The sequence below is a fragment of the Lissotriton vulgaris genome, chromosome 3_2 (genome assembly GCF_964263255.1).
Source record: "Lissotriton vulgaris chromosome 3_2, aLisVul1.2, whole genome shotgun sequence".
In the NCBI taxonomy this organism is placed as follows: Eukaryota; Metazoa; Chordata; class Amphibia; order Caudata; family Salamandridae; genus Lissotriton; species Lissotriton vulgaris.
Genome location: NC_141690.1, coordinates 177,309,715 through 177,327,719, shown reverse-complemented (window position 1 = coordinate 177,327,719; position 18,005 = coordinate 177,309,715). Strand labels below are relative to the sequence as shown.

The 18,005-nt window shown below is 45.9% G+C and overlaps 1 protein-coding gene across 2 annotated transcripts in view; it reads left to right on the top strand.

The window, feature by feature from the left end:
• HGFAC (HGF activator) overlaps nucleotides 1–18,005 on the top strand; it is a 724,616-nt gene that overhangs the window by 615,095 nt on the left and 91,516 nt on the right. The window lies entirely within an intron of this gene.

Genomic DNA, 18,005 nt, shown 5'->3' with positions numbered 1-18,005 from the left:
TTTCTGCACTCAACTTGGGCTCGTGTCTGCTTATCGTTTGCATGCTGGAGACATCACGCTGCATCTGACTTTCCTAAGCGGCTCTTGGGATATATATATATATATATATATATATATATATATATATATATATATATATATAGATAGATAGATAGATAGATAGATAGATAGATAGATATAAATAAATAGGCAATAGCAGCCTACTAAACACCAGAGCTGTAAAGAATTTCCACCATACATGAAAAAACATGCATTATAAACATGAGAAACAACAATAAAGTTTGTTTTAGAACTGTTTTAATGTTATGTTATGTTATGTTAATTATTTCTTCTATAGCGCTCGGCTACTCCATGCATCCCGGCGCTTTGGCGAAGAATATCTGCAGGTAGAAGGGCAACATAACAGCTTAAACGGAGACTAAAAGAGGATAAAAAAAACTGAGAAAAACTATTTAGTAAAAAGCCATGTTTTCAAGCCCTTCCTAAAAGCAAGAAGGCTGGTAGGGACTGTGGTAGTTCGTTCCAAGCCAGCGGGGCCAGGTAGCGGAACGACCGGCCTCCCATTCTAGCACGCCTAATGGCAGGAACCGTCATTTTGGACAGACAAGTTGACCTCAGGGCCCTGCTGGGTTGGTAAAAAAAAGGCGTTTCCCAATATACTTGGGGCCTACGCCATGTAGAGCTTTGAAAGCCAGTGTCAGGCTTTTGAAGAGGATCCTCTTAGGAGTAGGTAGCCAATGCAAGGTGTTAAGTAATACAGTGGCACCTGCTCTTCTCGGGAGTCCGTAGATGGCTCGGGCTGCCGAGTTCTGTACTACTTGCAAACGGGTCAGAAGATACTTCGGTAGACCCAAAAAAAGGACGTTTGCGTAGTCCAGTCGTGATCCAATCAAGGCCTGAACAATTATTTTCCTATGGTGAAGTGACACCAAAGGAAGGAACTTTCTCAGCATCCGCAGAATGCCGAAGCACTTCCCCGAAAGGCACGAGATATGGGGCCCAAAGGATAGATCACTGTCCACTATCACTCCAAGGTTCTTATCCTTGAAGGACACACTGTCAGGAGGAAACATATCCTGTGGCCACCAGGATTTCCAGTTTGGCTCGGGAGCACATCCAAAGAAGAGCAGCTCAGACTTGTCTGAGTTGCACTTCAGGCCGTGACGCCTGAACCACTCAAAAACCGCACCTAGACATTCCCTGATCTGTGTGCCATAAAAACATCCCGCCCCTGTCACATGTGAACAGGAGCTGGGTATCATCGGCATAGGATATGATCTGGGCGCCGAAGGACTCCGCAACCACCGCCAGAGGGGCCATAAAGATGTTAAAGAGCACGGGGCTAAGAATGGAACGCTGTGGGACCCCCACCTCTAGCGGTGCCATATCAGCGGAGTAAGGGGGTGCCCAGATCGTTTGCCGGCGGCCGGCCAGAAAGGATTTGAACCAGTTCCACACCGTTCCACGAAGGCCACATTCCCATAGTCTTAAAAGGAGGCCCTCGTGGGGAACGGTGTCGAACGCCGCCGACAAATCAAGCATGACTAACATGGCCTTTCCCCCAGAGTCGAGCACCTCCCTGATGGCGTCAGTGACCTCGAGTAGGGCCGTTTCCGTGCTAAAATTAGCACGGAAACCAGATTGTGATGCGTGCAAAAGGTTGTTTCCCTCAATGAAACTGGAAATCGACCTATGCACGTGTCTCTCGGTCACTTTCGCCAATGCAGGGAGGAGGGAGATTGGCCTGTAGTTTGCATGAATGAGGGGATCTAGGGCAGGTTTTTTGAGCAGTGGTAGAATCATGGTGCGCTTCCATGCCTGCGGAACCACACCTGTGGACAGGGAGGAGTTCAGAAGAGAGTTCAGCAAAGCATTTAGAGCTGGTGCCACTTTTCCCAGGCATTTAGCCGGGCACAGGTCCAGCGGCGAGCCAGATTTCAAGCCTGACAGAAGATCCAAAGATGTGTTGAGGCACATAGGGGGAAATTCATAAAGAAAAGGGCCCTGACCCTCCGGAGAGGATGAAAAGGGTAAAGGACTCAGATCCAACTGTGGGCAAGAATAGGAAAGGGAGGCCTGAATGGTTGTAATTTTATTGACAAAGAAGACGGCTAGTTGTTTTATCCAGGGTTCTGAGTGTGTATGAGTAGGGGTACACATGGCAGGAGATGTGAAATCCTGAACCACTTTAAAAATCTCTTTGCAGGTGTTCTCAGCCTCATCAATTCGGCGCTCTAGATAGGTCTTTTTTCTTCCCAGATCAGCTTATGGTAGGTTTTGGTTACCGCTCAAAATTTCAGTCTTTCTGTCGGGTCGTAGACCCGCCTCCAAGCTCTCTCAGCCTTCTTACAATCCTGCCGTAGCGTCCTCAACTGGGGAGTAAACCACGGGGCCGACGCCCTTCTCTCAACTGATTTAGACCTGATTAATGCTCAGAAAGCAGTAGAAATTCTTATAAAACACTGAAAGCATAGGAAGCTCCCAGGCTGCATTGCAAATCCCCAGTCTAAAAAGACTGAAAAGCTAACCTGCAGCTGAATGCAATAAACTGATACCGTGCCTTTAAGGCACCCAAGACCCCCAGCTTCCCACCATGCCTCAGGGGTGAAAGTTAGGTCAGTTGTTCTTTCTGGCTCCTTCAGGAAGGATCCCGACAACACAGCTCCACTCTTTTCTGTTTTTCTGACATAAATTTACTTTACTTTTCACAGTTTTTTGTCTTACTTTAACATTTTACACCTTGTCAAGTAAGAATCTGTCTTTTTTTGACAGTTTGGTGGGTATTTTCTACTTTGAAATGCCTTCCCTTTTTGACAACTGCCCTTCTTGTGGCAACAAGAAGGCCAAGACAGACAGCCATGAGGTCTGTATTCTTTGTCTGCCTGAAGAACATGACCCAAAGGCCTGTCCTCACTGCAAAACCCTGACAGGAACAACTCTGAAGGACAGGGAGAGGATTCGCATCTATGGCCTAGCCCAAAGGTCATCCAGAGGAAGGTCTCCGGTAAAGAAGGGCTTCAAGAGGGCTAGAACACCTTCAAAGGACAAGTCTTCACACCCTTCAGCTTCAGCGTCGGGCTCAGCGCTGAGGAAAGAGCTACTGGTGGGTCATTTATCTAAAAAACGACCTTCGACGGCGGGCTCGCTGTCGAGAAGAAGAGATTCAGGTACGTCGTCGACGTCTAGAATTCAAGACCCTCCGTCATCGTCAACTTGGCGACGATCGGTGTCGAGGACCAAGACCCCTCCGCCGTCGTCAACCCGGCGAAGATCGGCGTCGAGGACCATCACACTTCCGCCATCGTCAACCAGGCGACGATCGGCGTCGAGAAGTGTGCCCCTCCACCGTCGTCAACCTGGTGAAAAACACACTCGGTCACTGCTACCTCCTCAGTCCCTCCAGATAAGGACAGCAGATCACAGGACTCGTGGGGTCGTAAGGTCTGCAACTCTGCCTCTTCTACACTGAAGGTCTCCAGTGCAGCTGCTCTGTTGGGTAGATATGATAGAGCCTTATGGGACTCCATGGAGCGTTTCAAGTCCAAACTGCCGAAAGAAGACCAGAAGGACTTTGAAGAGACAATGAGAGAAGGCTGTCTGGTGGCGAACCAGATGATTAGCACGGCTGCGGAAGACGCAGCCCTTGCGGCGCATTCCTATGCCCATGGAATTTGCACCAGAAGGTCGTCTTGGTTACGCCTGACAGGCCTCAAGCCCGATGCACAACAACGCATCTTAAACCTTCCTTTTTCTGGTTCCTCTCTCTTCGGTGAACACACTGACGAAGAGATGAGTAGAATGAAAGCCGAGCAAGAAACAGTCAAAGCAGTCATTTTGGAAAAGAAAAAGGAGTTCAAGCGCCGTTTTAAGACCAACAAGAGCAGAGGGGCTCAACAGAGAGTTTAAACCCCTCAGTGGTCCCAAAACAAGAATCAGGGCAAGACCCAGTTTCAAAGGGGAAAATCCAACCGAGGTAGAGGAGGTCAACAACAGAAATCCTCTACATCAACGAGAGGGGGGAAGTCATGAGCAGTGGCTTCCTCTGGCGCCGTTGTCCACTCCAGTGGGAGGAAGTGCTTCACAACATCTGGCAGAGTGGTGCAGCATCACAAAAGATTGTTGGGTGCTGAATATACTGCACAATGGAAACACGCTTTGTTTCCGTGCGCCCCCAAAGAACATTTCTCCAAAGAAATCAAGACGTTCGGCGTCGAGGAGAGGCTCAGCTCTGCCGTCGCAGAGAGTCCAAAATCCTCTGCCGTCGACAACCAGACGTCGATCGGCGTCGAGGAGGACATCTCCGTCGATGTCTCGTAGGCTTTCGGCGTTGAGGGTGACAAATACCCCTCAGCCGTCGTCACGTAGACACTCGACATCGAGATTGACTGCTCCGCCATCTCCCCAGTGGCATTCGGCGTCTAGGGCTCCTTCGTCGGCTTCACATCGCCGTTCAATGTTGAGACATCGCCGATCCGTGCATTGCTCGCCGGCGAGACATTCGACGTCAGAACACCCGACGTCAAGGCATAATGAGCGAGCTGGGTCGACGTCGAGTAACTCCGCTTCAAGAAGATCCAGAGGGGAATCGGTGATTCTAGTTACGGAATCAGCCTCCTGCCACTCATCCGCGCATTCGTCTGGGCGAGCTGCCTCAAAGTCTAGAAGCCCTGCACGCAAGTCACCTTTGCGAGACCGTTCTTCTGCAGATGTGAGGTTGTCCCCTAGATGGAATCTGCCATTGGATCATTGGCGAGATTCAGGGGCTACGAGGCGGATGCAAGATTACGCCAGTCCTACACACAGGTCTCTGCTTCAGAGACTAGTTGAAGAAGTGAACAGACAAAGCCCTCCCAGGCACAGAGTGCAAGCTGAAAGATCGTCTGGGAGGAGGCCTACTAGATCTCGTTCCCCCAGAAGGGAGGAACGTTCAGGAAGATCATGCGATAGGAGGCACAGTGCTCATCACAGGAGTAGGAGGATGCCATCGACTTCTTCTACCTCCTCTACCAGATCTTCCAAGAGGGATTATTCTCCCACACTTTCGGATAGCCCTATCTCTAGGGTCTCACCGGTTGATGACATCAACACTTTCCATGATGTCCTGCAAAGAGGAGCTCAGATGCTCAACATTGAACTGTCTATTCCACAAATCACTACGACAGTGATTTTTGAGACAATTCACCAGAAGTGTGCTTCACGTCCTTTGCTGCCATTGGTTCCAGGGATAATAAACCATGTCAAAGACATATTCCTGGCTCCAGTGACCATTAAAGCGGTGCCGGCTCTCATCCAGAAAAAGTACAAGCCAGCTACCTCTGACCCGGTCTTTGTCAAGACTGACCCTCCTGCAGACTCAGTGATCATAGCAGTAGCACGAAAAACACACTCGGTCACTGCTACCTCCTCAGTCCCTCCAGATAAGGACAGCAGATCACAGGACTCGTGGGGTCGTAAGGTCTGCAACTCTGCCTCTTCTACACTGAAGGTCTCCAGTGCAGCTGCTCTGTTGGGTAGATATGATAGAGCCTTATGGGACTCCATGGAGCGTTTGAAGTCCAAACTGCCGAAAGAAGACCAGAAGGACTTTGAAGAGACAATGAGAGAAGGCTGTCTGGTGGCGAACCAGATGATTAGCACGGCTGCGGACGACGCAGCCCTTGCGGCGCATTCCTATGCCCATGGAATTTGCGCCAGAAGGTCGTCTTGGTTACGCCTGACAGGCCTCAAGCCCGATGCACAACAACGCATCTTAAACCTTCCTTTTTCTGGTTCCTCTCTCTTCGGTGAACACACTGACGAAGAGATGAGTAGAATGAAAGCCGAGCAAGAAACAGTCAAAGCAGTCATTTTGGAAAAGAAAAAGGAGTTCAAGCGCCGTTTTAAGACCAACAAGAGCAGAGGGGCTCAACAGAGAGTTTAACACCTTCGCTGCTAAGGCAATTCCCCTCCTGTGCTGGAAATTGCTATTTTACATTGTTTTATGACGAGCTGGGCTCGTCATCAGCACACGACCACTGTGCACCATGACGAGCCCAGCTCGTCATCAGCATCGAAAGGGTTAAACCCCTCAGTGGTCCCAAAACAAGAATCAGGGCAAGACCCAGTTTCAAAGGGGAAAATCCAACCCAGGTAGAGGAGGTCAACAACAGAAATCCTCTACATCAACGAGAGGGGGGAAGTCATGAGCAGTGGCTTCCTCTGGTGCCGTTGTCCACTCCAGTGGGAGGAAGTGCTTCACAACATCTGGCAGAGTGGTGCAGCATCACAAAAGATTGTTGGGTGCTGAATATACTGCACAATGGATACACGCTTTGTTTCAGTGCGCCCCCAAAGAACATTTCTCCAAAGAAATCTCCTCCTCACCAGTTAGATCTTCTCCGAAGAGAGGTGAAGGTTCTTCTTCAAAAACAAGCTATAGAAGAAGTATCTCCCTCGCAAAGAGGAAAGGGAGTCTACTCCAGATATTTTCTTGTCCCTAAGAAGGATCAGGAGAACAAGTTCCGTCCCATCCTAGACCTTCGTCTTCTAAACAAGGTCATAGTCAAAGAGAAGTTCCGCATGTTGGCTCTTCACCAAATATGTCCACATCTGCAGGAAGGCGATTGGATGTGTTCGGTGGATCTGCAAAATGCATACTTTCATATTCCAATTGCACTGCATCATTGCAAGTATCTGAGGTTTGTGGTCGGCAACAAACACTACCAGTACAAGGTGCTACCCTTCGGGCTCAAATCAGCACTGCGAGTCTTCACCAAATGCATGGCAGTGGTGTCAGCTTTTCTTCACAAAAAAGGGCTCTTCGTTCATCCGTACCTAGACGACTGGCTCAAAAAAAGTCCATCTCCTCTTCAAGTAGAGAGTGACTTCCGCCTTCGCCTGCAACAATTGCACAATCTCGGCCTCCATGTCAACATGGAAAAGTCAGTTCAACAGCCAACCCAGTCCATCCACTACCTAGGCTCCGTTCTGGACACAAGTTTGGGAAGAGCGTTTCATTCGGAGGAGAGACTTTTTTCGATGCAGCAGAAGTGCAGGATTCTGCTCGAGACCCGAAGTCCAACAGTCCGTCAGGTATCCTCCCTGCTGGGTTCCATGGCGTCCTGCATCTTTCCCATACCACACGCCAGGCTGAGGATGTGTCCTTTGCAACAGTCTCTGGAGGACCAGTGGGACCAATCGACAGGAGGCTGGGAAGACCGGATCAATCTTTCCCAGGCAGCAACGATTTCCATTAAGTGGTGGACTCTACCTCAAAATCTGTTGGTGGGAGTTCCTTTTCACCAACCTCTCCCGACTCAGTCAATAGTGACAGACGATTCTCTTCAAGGTTGGGGGCACACATGGGGTGCCTTCAAATACAAGGTCGGTGGTCGGCTCAAGAACAGACCTACCGCATCAACGGTGCATCTCGCTCTCAAAGCCTTTCTCCCTGCAATCAAAGCCAACTCGGTCTTGGTGCAGACAGACAATACGACCACCATGTTTTACCTGAACAAACAAGGCGGCACACAATCATGCCCTCTCTCTCTGGAGTCCCAGGGGATCTGGCACTGGCTTCTCGCTCGGAACCTCTCGCTGGTAGCAGTGCACCTTCCAGGCGAGCTAAACATCAAGGCAGACGCACTCAGCAGGCACTTCGAAGATCAACCAGACTGGGTGCTCAACGACGAGGTAGTGGCAGAACTTTTTCATTGCTGGGGTCGTCCAACTATAGACTTGTTCGCAGATGACGAAAACAGAAAATGCCACGCCTTCGCGCCCAGATTCCACCGCCCAGGGACGCAGGGGAATGCACTCTTGATGGATTGTCAGGGACATTTGCATACGCATTTCCTCCCCTGTCTCTGATTCCGAAGGTGGTTTCCAAGCTCCTCAGATCGGACATGGAGATGATCCTAATAGCTCCGGATTGGCCACGGCAGTGGTGGTACCTGGATCTTCTTCATCTGTCTGTGTGTCCACACAGACGTCTACCTTGCAGGCCGGACCTGTTGAGCAAGATGAGCGGAAGGATTCTACATCCCAACCTCCCCTCTCTGAACTTGACGGCATGGCTCCTGAAGTCCTGCAGCATGGACATCTGAATTTACCTCCTGATTGTATGCACATTTTTAAAGGAAGCTAAGAGGCCCTCCACAAGAGCGTCATATGCGTTCAAGTGGAAGAGGTTCTATATTTGGTGTAGGGAACATCATCTTGACCTTATTAAAGGGCAGGAGGATGTTATTCTTCCATATCTTCTTTCCTTATCAACATCTGGTTTGAAGTATGCTTCCATTAGAGTGCACTTGTCAGCCATTGTGGCGTATAGGAAATCGCCAAACTAAAAGTCTTTCTTCCAGATGCAAGTGGTCAAGGACTTCCTTCAGGGGGTAAAGAAAGTCTACCCCCCTGTTCAAAATCCTTCTCCTCCCTGTGAGTTGAACCTGGTATTATCCAAGTTGATGGGAGCTCCTTTTGAGCCCATCCACAAAGCAACGTTACAACATTTATCTTGGAAGGCCACTGTCTTAGTTGCTATCACATCAGCGCGCAGAGTAAGCGAAATCCAAGCTTTGTGTACAAAAGAGCCTTACACTGTTTTCCACCACAATAGAGTAGTATTAAGGACTCATCCATCCTTTCTACCAAAGGTTGTGTCTGATTTTCATATTAATCAGTCTATTTCTCTTCCATCCTTTTTACCAAACCCTGCGACCCCGGCTGAGCGGTCGCTGCATTCTTTAGATCTCAAAAAAGTACTTAAATTTTATTTGGAAAATACTAAGAGTATTAGGAAGACGGATCAGCTTTTTGTCAATTATAGTTCCATGAGAACGGGTTTTCCAGCTGCCAAACGATCCATCTCCAGATGGATCTTCTCCTGAATCAAATTGGCTTATCAGCTAGCGGGCAAGCCCTTACTGTTTACACCTAAGGCACACTCTACTAGGGGGAACGCGGCCACAGTAGCTTTCCTACATGATGTCCCGATGTCAGAGATTTGCAAGGCTGCAACCTGGAGATCAGTTCATACCTTTACAAGGCATTACTTCCTAGAATCTGATTCCAGGACTGATACTCAAGTAGGGCAGGCCTCTTCGAGGAATCTATTTGGGTATCCTGCGGCCTGTTCGAGCTAATTTTGTCTAGGCTTATGAATGATATACTGTTTTATTGATCCTTTGCCCGCAGGGAGATGAGGTGAGGCTCGCTATTCTATTCTAATGCTTATGACTATTGATGAGGATCCCCTGGAAGAGAAGGATTAGTTACTTACCTGTAATCCTAGTTCTCTTCCAGTGGTATCCTCATCAAAGTCATAAGCAACCCTCGCATTTCCCCGGACAAAGGACTATTTTAACTTGGAGATATTGTTAACCTATTGTTTCATGGTTTTTTCAGTCTCCGCAAAGAACAATTGACCTAACTATCACCCCTGAGGCATGATGGGAAGCTGGGGGTCATGGGTGCCTTTAATGCACGGTGTCAGTTTATTGCATTCAGCTGCAGGTTAGCTTTTCAGTCTTTTTAGACTGGGGATTTTCAATGCAGCCTGGGAGCTTCCTATGCTTTCAGTGTTTTATAAGAATTTCTACTGCTTTCTGAGCATTAAAACAGTTATAAAACAAACTTTATTGTTGTATCTCATGTTTCGAATGCATGTTTTTTCATGTATGGTGGAAATTCTTTACAGCATGATTCAGCTCTGGTGTTTAGTAGGCTGCTTTTGCTTTTATATACATATATATATATATATATACATCTATATATATATATATATATATATATATATATATATAGTTATATATATGTGGGGCACATATAATATAGTGTTTCCGGGGTCCTGCGCATGGGCAGGAATATTCTAATGCTTGTGACTTTGATGAGGATACCCCTGGAAGAGAACTAGGATTACAGGTAAGTAACTAATCCTTCTAGGGGTTTTTACGATTGGATTCTTTTAAGTTGGTCTGATTGTTTACTTAGAAAATTGAAATTGAAATGTGTTTTATGGTTTAATCTGAGGCTGCCCTACCTGGGGGAATAAGGCTGTGTTTACCATTGTGTCCGTACTTCGACACACTTCTTAGTTCGGCTGCTCATTTTGAACCTTGACAGTTCCCGTCAGTAAGAGCAGGTCTGCCATTTTTAGGCCTCACACACTCTAGTCTTGCAGTCTATAAAAGCAGCAGGCTTGCGTGACCGTGTAGTGGACGCGCACAGTGAGTGCCCCTCTGGCGCTCTGAAGACATGCCAAAGGCAAGCCTGTCTGCACTCGTCCACGCCTGGATGGCGCCAAGGGTAAGGCCCTCTGTCAGTCGTAGTTCAGACATTGTGCACTACGCATCAGCCAAACTACGCTCCTTGAATGTAAGCGAACTACAGCCACTCTGTAAATGTGGGCACCGGACAGGCTGCATCCTTCGGGTGCTCCTTTGAATTTTCCCCGAGGCTTTCAGCGAGGCAGGAGTGCAGGAACACCTGTAGCAGCCCAGAGATCTCCCAATGCTTTCTATTAAATTGATGATCCCTTCCCAAGCATAACATTTAAATTGCCGATTTTATATCTGCCCAGCAGCCAACAGCGCTTTTCCTGGTGGAAACCTTGCTCCATGCTCAGTCTGCTCCGGACATCTTAGAGACTATTCACATATGTTATGCAATCACAAGACTGGATAGACCGAAGGGGAGGGGTGGCCGTCTGGCGGTTTGGCGGTGGTGTATAAACAATACTTGGACTGTACTTTATCCGAAGCACAGATAAGTGGATCTGAAGTAGCTTTCTATTGACTGTTGCTGATGGGCCGCTGATCTCTCAATGGTTTCTTGATTTATCAACCCCCTGGGCCTGCCACCCCTTTTACCACGGTCTTATTAGACATTATCCCCGGACTCTGTTCTGCAACATTCAAATCTCCTAATGATAGGGGATTTTAACCTTCACTTTGATGATCTGACCTCCCATACAGCCACAAGCCTCATGGAGGACTTAAGGGCGCTTCATTTCCAACAGCTAGTGCAGGAGCCCACTCACATCCAGGGGCATATGCTTGACCCCATCTTTGCCAACTTGGCCGAAGTTAAAGTAGCTTCCCTGGTTCCATTGCCTGGTCAGATCACTCTTTTATTCCTTTTCAGATCCTTGAAACCTGCCCTTTGCCAAAACCATTACATGGCCACTCTATTAAAACTCACAAACTGCCCATGATCTCCTGAGAGGCCCTTACGTCTGCCTTGAGCTGCAGACCGCCATGCCTAGACACTTGTCCCCAGGATGACAACCAGCTAGTTTTTGCCTGGATTGAGGAGGATCTAGATTCTATAGCCTCTTGGAAAACGCAGAACATCTCTTGCTCTAGACCTTCTGCTGATTGGATTATGGAGGACCTTCTGCAGACAAAAAAGGGATGCAAGTGCCTAGAACGCAAATGGAGTAAGAACTATCACATCTTAGACAAAGACATCTACTTACATGGGCTTAAGGAATACCATAGGCAGATCAGACTATCTCGGACACAATTTTTTTACGCAAAAGATAGACATGGCCAAAAACTCCCCTTGGGACACTTTTAGAATAGTTAAATCCCTCATGTCATTAGACGCTGTGTTGGCGGTTAGAGCTCCAACCATCAGTAGCTGCAATCAGATTGCTCACTTCTTTTTAAATAAAATATTGTCCTGCTATGCCTCTTTTCCAGAAAGTGCTATGAATTATAGCTTCTCTCGTTCAAGAAACACACTCCATCCCTCACTAGAAGGTTCTTTTTGCATAGGGAACATGCTTGCTGCCAAAATTAAATCTGGCTCCCCACCAGACCCGGCGTCTCTGGTAATTTTGGAGCAAGGGTTTACAGCCTTCGTCCCTACATTATGTACACTGCTTGAATTATCCTTTGAAGCAGGGCAACTTCCAGTTGAGTGGAAACATGCTATGGTCGTTACTCTTCTTAAGAAACCCTCACTGGATCCTTCTAAGGCGGAGAACTTCCGACTAATCTCTATGCTCCATTCTTTGCAAAAATTGCTAAAAAGCATGTCAATCTTCCACTAATGAATTTTATTGATGAGAACAAACTCCTTTATGAGACACAATCAGGTTTTATGTTCAAATCTTTTTATTGCGGCCCCATAAGTGGGGTAATTCTGATAGTGACATAAACACAGCGATTCTGATAGTGACATAAACACAGCGATAAGCCTACAAGGCCACTGTACAGGAAGGAATCCGCCCTCCTACTAACCTCCGAGATGCTATGCATGATGGCTGAGAAAAGGTAAAACTGCTGAACTAGTCAGGCAACGTAAGTGCTGCATTTGACACAGTATCGCATGGCCTGCTTTTGAAATGGCTGTGGTCACAGGGCATGGAGGATGAGAATTTGAATGGCTTGCAGATTTTTTGCACAACCTCTCATTCCAGGTGCCCCAGAAGCCACACACCTCAGATACCATCCCCTTTTTAAACTGTATCTCCATCTCTTGGCAGATGTAATCGAATGCCATGGCATGAGGATTGTGCCCTATGCTGACGACACTCAGCTGATCACCACACTGGCACAAGATTGACGGTAGTGCCGCAGCAAATTTCAAGTCCTGTCTAGTGGACCTCGCGGCATGAAACACTGCCAGTTGTCTATAATTTAATACAAACAAGACAGAGGTCCTGGTGATCTGAAAATAGCCCACAATTTGGTCTTCCGAGTGGTGGCCTTGTGAACTGGGCCCGACTCTGATTCCTAAACCTAAAGATAAAAATCTGGGCATCATCTTTGATGCGCTGCTATCTTTGATAATCAGATCAAGGCCACGGCTGGCGCCTGCTTTGGAGTGCTAAAGCTGTTAAGGAAGATTCTAGGGGTCCTAACGAACTTAGCAATAAAACTGCAATACAAGCTCTTGCAAGTTGGGCATTCTTTAAAGAGTAACAATACAGCGGCCCGGCAGCTACTAAAAACTCCAAAACAGCCCACCATAAGCCCGGGTCTTTCTGAATAACATTAGTTTTACGCATGGGATACTAAATCAGAGGGGCCCAAGTTATCTGCGTCCTCTGATATGAGCGTACACTCCCTTCAGACATCTCAGGTCTTGTGGGGCGGCCCTGACTGTGATCCCTCCAGTAAACAGAATGCGCCTGGGGGGCAGTTCTTTTGGAGTCCTGGCAGCCAAACTCTGGGATTCGATGCCATTCGACCTGAGACTTAAACCATCAGACGTGAGTTTCCAGAAAAATCTCAAGACCTGGCTATTTAGACAAAGAACATAGGATTTCCTGGCCCCGTAGTTGAACCTGACTTTACCTGTCAACCGATTATGGTGCTACATCTCTAGCGCGGAGACACTCCTTGGAGTTATCAGGCACTTTTATAAATCCCTTACCATAACATAACATATTGTAATTATGTAGTGTTGGCTGCTTCGTCAGAACTTTTGGGCACCTCCCCTCCAGTGATTGACTGCCTGAACAGTAACAGAGACACCATGATCTTCAATGCCAACATGTAGAGTAGTGCTCTGCTGTCAATGTCAGCTTCATATTATGAGCCTGTGACAGCGCTAGTACATACGTGTAGAACTGAACACTGTGTCGCCCGCCATGTACATTGGTAATGTTTGGGTCTCACTGTCTCGAATGTGAATTTGGCCTCAGAAATACTATTGCTCAGACCGATGCTGGAAGAGAGGTCACTGTTCCCGCGCTTTTCTGATATGAATCCACCCTTTGCTAGTGTTTCACAGATTGGTGTGGCATCAGCAAGACTTGCTGACCACACAAGAATGGGTAGGACCAGATGAGGAGTCTCTCCACTAGCCCAGCCATAAGGAGGATACTAGAGGCTGTGACGCAAGGGCAGGCCCTGGGCTTTACTAAAAGGGAACTGAATGAGAACTGATATAATGCCTTCACTGTCCGAGTCTTGAAGGCGACTGGAGACAAAGTCCATGCAAGACAAACAACTGACTTGTAAACCTGTCTGTAGCAGAATCCTTGAAGCCTGCTGTACTAGCCAATGGTAGGAAAGTAAGTTTAGCGGATGCATAGATGTTATTTATTTGATTGTCTTCATTGATCAACTGAGAAGCAAATAGCAACAGAGCTGGGTGTTCTGTCAATGTAATTATAACTTTTTATTGCTTGCTCAAACGCTGCTAAACAAAAGCTGCACCAAGAGGCCATTAAAACGTTATGACTCTCTCTGATAATGTTCCTGAGGCATCCGCTGAAGTGCCTATTGAATTATTTTTCAGATGTGTTTACAAATTTAGGAGCATATTTATTACGTTTTCATGCAACTCAAAGCAGGATGTTACCTTGATGCGTTGTGCTGCGTGAAAGGGAGAGGACATGATGCAGCACAGTCATGCTCTCTGCCTGTGGTGGCACACAATGTGCTGCATAGCGGCCGTGCAGGCTCACTTGCACCAACAAAGCAAGGGTGCCTACGTTTTAGTACACCAAAAAAGCCCTGCAGCAGACCATGGAGAACCGCACCTATCCCGTGTTCCAATACACATTTGTGTCAACAATTCCATTCTCATGTGCATGCACTCACTACAAGCACCTACTTCCAAGATGCAACCTTTGAGTCAAAGACATATAATAATCCAAAGTAGAGGTGCACCACAATCAATATCATAATGAAGGAAAAGGTCCTATTTTAAGTCCCGAGTATTGTCAATTCTTTGCTATATTTTCTTTGTTAAACACATCAAACGTTACAGAGATGGCAGCCAACGCGTTTCATCCATAAAAATGGACATCTTCAGGGCACGTTCAGTCAAATGATCACAATCTCCAATAAAAGTATATTAATCAATTTCCACTCCCAGTCATATGCTTGTTATTTTTAAAATGTATGGAAACCAAAGGCACCAATATACTCATGTATATATGTCACAGGTTCCTTATAAGATTGTCTTAAGGGGAGATTAAGGATGGCCCAAAGCAGATCAGACTAATAGATACTCCGTAGCAGCACGGCATAAGCCAGCTGAACAGAAAACGTTGGGTAGTTAACATAAACTGCCCCACAGCTCTTTTTTATTGTTGGATTCCATTAACGATGTAATTGCCCGCTGTCAAGAGATTTTTTTTAAAGGTTTTAACTAACTTATACAATGAAATTTACTTACTTACTTACTCCCAGCCATACGAAATATGCTATACTGGTGGTTTGGGCCAATTCGCACAATTTTTGGTACCAAATTGTATTAAATTATCCAATCCTCCAAAGAGGGTCTATCACTCAGCATCTGTCCACCACCATGTGAAATTTGCCACATTGATGGTTTGGGCCAATCTGCCGCATGATGTCACTCCAATTGGTACCGATGGACCCACAAACGGGTTCCATTCACATCCTGTGAAGTGAAGTTAAAGAAAAATAACGTTGTAGGCAGGATTGTTTTTGTGCAGGATGGGACACCTTCCTGCAGGAAATCTGTTCTCAGAGGTATATTTCTCTTTCTACGTGTGGTGTAGAATGCAGCACATGTAGACAGAGGGACAAATGAGGAGAAATAAACATATTTTGACTGGTTATGTTTCCCCTGGGGAGGCATAGCACTTTTATGCATTCCCTGGTCTACCAGTAATGGTAAATCTGGAACTACGCCAAAATACTTGGGTGATGAGTGGAAACACCTTCGCTCTATAATGTGACACCTCCCTGAGGCAAAGTAATGCAAGGCAGTGACTTGCGCTGCCTTGAGTTACTCCACATTTACCAAGCCACAGAGAGCCATACAAGGAGGCCTTGGGTGGCTTGGTACATATCATTCTAGGGCCTAGGCAATGCAAACTCGGGATAAATATGGGCCTTATTGTGCAAATGCCAGAACAAACTCTTCCCTTGAAAATGATTTTAGTGTGGTTTTGTGAAAATTGTTTGGTTTTATTGTAAGGGCTGTGATGTGGAGTGAAGATGATCAGGCTGAAAGTCACAAATTGCTGTCATGTTAGCCATGGGTTGTTTAAGATCTACTGAGTTTGTCTCAATGCAAAAAGATAGGTCAGATTCTTTATAATGAATTATAAGGCTTTAAAGATTTACTAACTTTTGAAATGTCAGCCTGAGGACGTACAGAAGGGAAAATCAAAATGGTGAAATGCTGACTTATAGCAATACATCGAACCATGCTGCTATTAGAGTGACTAAAACATTTAGCCGGTTTTGCATCAACTTCCAAGGTTTAGCAATGTGATCATCCAAAAGGATAATGCCTCCAAATTGTCTATAAGGCTCTGCCCAGCATTACACAACTTCAGGATGCTCTTTTCTGATAGGATATTGGGAGACTTTGCACATTTTAAATTAGATCAATCTAACCGTGTGAAAATAATATTGTAATGCTTTTATATTTGCCTTTCAAAGTGGCTTTAGTGCATAGTTTTGTTAAAGGAAAGAAGTAGAACTGAATGCTTACTGCATGTGGAGCTACACTACGTAACAGCAGAAGAATGTGACTAAACACATCTCTAGCCAGCTACCATTCCACTCCATAAGCCTTATAGAATAACCACACGAAACCTAGGTTTGGGTGCTTTGTGTGTGTTCAAACGTCCCACTTTTGTCAAGGAAGGGTGAAGATGCACTAGCGGCAGTGCTTAATTTGTAAAATAATAAGTGCTAGGGCTAGGGCTCTCGTTAGGAGGCCTTTGCAGATTGCCCTTGCCATGCGGGCAATGATAGTAACAAATATATCAAAAAATTGCCTCATCACCTACATTTATATCCACATTTGAGGAAAGATGAACTCGCTAACTGTCGTATTCAACAAGGTATTTTTATTTTTACCAGAATTTCTTTTCAATTGATCAAAGTTTGTCAAAAAGAATGAATAAAAGACACACAAAAACACTTCTCTACATTATATATTTACACCATGAGTGTCACACTTTTTTCTGTACAAATGTATTCCAAACTGAGCATGAAAACAGTCAAAAGCAAATAAGGTGACAAATCTGAAACAAACAGAACAATTTATACATGTGCAACATTCAACAATACATTTTTAAACAACTGTGAAAAGTGAATAAAGCACAAAGAAATATTGAAAAAAGGAAGGAAAAGATAGAAAAGGAATAATTAATTTGTAAATCTTTTGCCACCAGCAACTGCTGGTATAAAGAAGTGAATCGCAATTAATCCTTTCTAACTGGCAATGATAGTAACAACACAACTACTAACCATTACACTCCTACAAGTGTGACAATTAAGACTATTCCAGGCCCCCAAAGCTATACGAATGGCTTGGGCAGCAAGTAATAATCATTTTAATGTATATTGAATTAATAATTAAATGCTGTTGTGGTCATCTCTAAATTAGCCAGGCAGCACCACCTTGTGGCAGATGGTCACAAGTACTGGTGTTGACAGTTAAGTGCCAGAAACCACTTGCTCAACTTAAGCACTGACTGGCAGAGTAGAGTTGCTTGCTTCCCAATTATGGAAGAATAGGGTGTTGCAAGCTAAAATTGTGGTGTAGTGGTGCACTGGTGGAGATCTCTGTATTCCAGGTGCTCTAGAGTGCGGCTGATTTGCACTGGGAGAACTTAGGAGCATATTTACAAGCCTCTATCGCCACCCCAATGTCACTTTTAAAGATGTGGTGGCGATACGGACTTCTCCTTATTTACAAGGCGGAGTTAAGCCACTTAATGTGGCTTAACTCTGCCTTGTAAATATTGCACCTTTTAACACTATGGGAAATGGGAAATGTGGCGTTGCTGCAGGCGTTCTTCTGCAACACCCATTGAATTGCCTCATATTTACAAGGGTGGCATAAATATAGGGCAGCACCAAAATTAATACCAGGGAAAACCTGCTCTTACCCTGTTGAAACGAGGAGAAATGTTTAATTTCTCCTCATTTTTGCTGTTTTATTGTGTGCTGTGTTGTGCAGCACACATGGAAACAGCAAAATGCGGTTGATTGTTTATGCACCATTAAGCAGTACACATAGAAGTTTCAAATCACCATTTCAGATTGTTTATGTGCAGGAGGTTCCTACACATAAAC